Source organism: Nomascus leucogenys, chromosome 21 (genome assembly GCF_006542625.1).
Source record: "Nomascus leucogenys isolate Asia chromosome 21, Asia_NLE_v1, whole genome shotgun sequence".
Lineage (NCBI taxonomy): Eukaryota > Metazoa > Chordata > Mammalia > Primates > Hylobatidae > Nomascus > Nomascus leucogenys.
The window spans coordinates 22,930,309-22,934,244 of NC_044401.1; positions in this window are offsets into that span (position 1 = coordinate 22,930,309).

A 3,936-nucleotide genomic window follows, 5' to 3' on the forward strand; every position below is an offset into this window, starting at 1 on the left:
TTGCAGTGATTAAAACTAAATTTCTCTAAAAATCTTGCTGCTGGTGTTGTGAGCACTCTATTTTCCATCAGTTTTTTGTTTGATTGTTTGATTTTTAGCAGAATCAAGTAAGCAAAAGAATTAATCCTGATGCAGACAATATAAAGAACTAGTGACGATAATTCCACTTGGATGAAGTGAAAATATTCAGCTGGGCATTGTGGATTTAGATATGTATGAGCAATACAGATTATTCTACTGTGTACTATGGACTTCAGAATCATAAACATTAGGTCACTGGAAGCTAGTTCTAGTTTTCACAATTAAGATTATACTTTATGCCACAATTTTCCACAATATGTGACACTAGTGACATTTTATGTGAACTTCAGTTTGTATATAAATTGTATGTTCTTTATCAGGAAAGATAGCTAATGGATGCTGGGCTTAATACCTAGGTGATGGGTTCATCTGTGTAGCAAACCACCATGGCACATGTTTACCTAGGTAACAAATCTGCACATCTTGTACATGCACCCTAGAGTTTAAAATAAAAACTGATTTTTTAAAATTGGATGTTCTTAACGTTTTGATTAGTATAGTCTCATCTGAGCTAGTTCTGATTTTAATAAGGCCAATGATCTAGATTCCCTTCATAAGCCAACCACAGGTAAAATTGTCTTCCTCATGTAAACTGCAGCTCACACTCCAGATATTTACCCAACTTTCAGGTGAGTTGAAATCTGATGAGAAATTTTATTAGGCAAAGGTCAGGGGAAAAGAAAAGAAAAAACAAAGACAGCCTTGCAATGTATTCCCTCATAGGTGGTGCTTTTATATGCCTTCAAAATGTCATTCTATCTTTATATCCAATTAGAATGTGTGTGTGTGTGTATGTGTGTGTGTGTGTGCGTGTGTGTATTTTTTCCATAGAGTCTAGGTGTAAGTCAATGACTGACTTAACTCAAACTGCTCCTTCTCTCTGTGTTACCACCAAATGAGTTCTTCTTGCCTGCTACCCAGATAGAGCCAATTATAAAGACAGGGGAATTGCAATAGAGAAAAAGTTTAATACACACAAAGCTGGCTAAATGGGAAAACAGAGTTTAATTATAACTCAAGTCAAACTCTCCAAATATTCAGAGGCTAGAGTCTCTTTCTTTCTTTCTTTCTTTCTTTCTTTCTTTCTTTCTTTCTTTCTTTCTTTCTTTCTTTCTTCTTTCTTCTTCTTTCTTTCTCTTTCTTTCTTTCTTTCTTCTTTTTCTTTCTTTCTCTTTCTTTCTTTCTTTCTTTCTTCTTTTTCTTTCTTTCTTTCTTTCTTCTTTCTTTCTTCTTTCTTTCTCTTCTTCTTTCCTTTCTCCTTCCTTTTCTTTCTCTTTCTTTCTTTCTTTCTTTCTTTCTTTCTTTCTTTCTTTCTTTCTTTCTTTCTTTCTTTCCTCTTTCTTTCTTCTTCTTTTCCACTTTATTTTGAGACAGAGTCTCACTCTGTCACCCAGGTTCGAGTGCACTGGCAGGATGTCAGCTCACTGCAACCTTTCCTTCCTAGGTTCAAGTGATTCTCATGCCTCAACCCCCACCCCCCACAAACCCCCACCCAAATAACTAGGATTATAGGCATGCACTATCATACCTGGCTAATTTTTGTATTTTTAGAAGAAACAGAGTTTTATCATTTTGGCCAGGCCGTTCTCAAACTCTTGGCTTCAGTTGATCTGTCTGCCTCAGCCTCTCAATGGCCTGGAATTAAAGGCATGAGCCATTGCACCCAGACAGAGTCTAAGGGTTTTTAAAGATAGTTTTTCAGGCAGAAGGCTAGGAAATGGGGAATGCTGATTTGTTGATTTGGGGACAAATGCATACAAAGTCAAAGGTGTCCTCTTGTAGTAAAACAGTTTCTGAAAAAGAGCTACAAGATCAGACAAGCAAGCTTACCAATCTGGGTGGTGCCAGGTGTTTCATCAGAATACAGGGTCTGAAAATACTAGGTTTTACAATAATAATGTTATTTGCAGGAGTAATTAGGGAGCTTAGGAATCTTGTGGCCTCTGGCTGCATGATTCCGGAGCCATAATATCTAATCTTGTGGCCTGGACCCCAAGAAATGAGGAGGTTTGATTTGAAGAGGGGCTCTTACCATCTTTGTTTCAAAGTCAAACCACTATAAACTGAATTCTTCCCAAATGTAGTTTGGCCTATACTCAGGAATGAAGAAAATCAGCATGGAGTTTAGAAGTACTGTCTAATTTTCCTATTTCAGATTCACTGTCAAAATATTCCTATGTAAGATTTTTCTCATTTTCATAATGTTATGAAATGTTTTCTCATTTTCATTTCATCATGTTCTCTATATTATCATCTACCTCATAACTCTGAGTCTACTAAGTCTTTTGCTTGGTTGTGTTTTCACCTGTAAGAGTAAAAGAAAACTAGTCAGTTACTTTATAAAGTCAGTTCATCAGATGAACCAGGTCTGCCTTCTTTAACCATTTTTACACCTTGGTCAAAATCTGAGGTCAGAGCAATAGTGAAAAATATCCTGTCTCAAACATAAGCCCCAGAAATTTTCTGTGGAATTTCTAATTCTTCTTGGATCATATGATTTAGGACTCCCTGATCTATACCAGTTTATTCACATGATCCTGGAACCTAGTGAAGCGGGTAGCTGAAGCTAAATGTTGCATACCTAAGATAGACAGCAAAGATCCAATCCCTCAGTCTTCCAGGGAAAGACCAAAAGTGCTGAGGAAATAAGAAATGATCTCTTAGAACCCATTCCCAAAGTATTTCTTCAAAAACCCACTTGTCTGTCATGCAATCAAAGAAAAAAGGATAAACCAGTCTCTGAATATAAGGCAAGATTAGAAGTACTATTTGTAAAACATTGTAGTCACTCTATGTTGAGTTCAGGCCTAGAAAATCCTTGTCCTATTCATTGATGAGATCCACCCTGAAATCTTTATGTAGTTACAAAACAAAAACTGGAATGATATGTGAATGATGGGACCAAATAATTACCAAAATATTTTGCCTATTGGCTTAAAGACTATTTTGATTTGTTTGTTTTGAGATTCCCTTTAGAAGAGAAATTTAAAACAATCTCCATTTGTTAAGAGGTCTACATATCTGGTCCAGGAAGAGTAGTAGGACTAAACCTCTAAATAATGGAGAAGGCATTAATTTAATCTACATCACAAAACCAGCTGTCTTCTTGTCTTAACTGGGTCTCTACCAACACTCCTTTTGTTTGTTTCGGAAAGTGATGGTACTTCAGTCTGAAATCTAAGCACTGTCACTTTAACATATAAATAATCTTACATGTCTACAGTAAGAAATGAGACCTTTATATTTTACATGCAAATTTCAAGGACACATCACACCTGAACAAAAAAGAGGCATTTATAAATCAAGCAAAAGAAAAATAGTAAAAATATTTTCCAAAAATATTAGTAAAAAGCTTTGGTCACCTGAACAGGACATCTTAACTTGTTCCAAATATGAGATACACAATTCATGTCTAGATAGTCTTATAAATTACTGAGCTTGTTTTTTTTTCTTTTTTTTCTTTTTTTTGAAATGCAGTTTTTTTCTGTCAGTCAGGCTGGTGTGCAGTGGCGTGATCTCAGCTCACTGCAACCTCTGCCTACTGTGTTCAAGCGATTCTCCTGCTTCAGTTTCCCAAGCAGCTGGGACTAGAGGGGCGCACCACCACACCTGGCTAATTTTTCTATTTTAGTAGAGACAGGGTTTCACTATGTTGGCCAGACTCGTCTCAAACTCCTAACTTCAGGTGATTCACCCGCCTCGGTCTCCCAAAGTGCTGGGATTACAGGCAAGAGCCACCGTGCCCAGCCTTGAATTTGTTATTATTGTACCTGACATGTGGCCTGAATTTTAGAATGAACACTATGATATTTGCTTCTTCCTGTATGTTTATGTGTGTCTATATATGCTTGCATG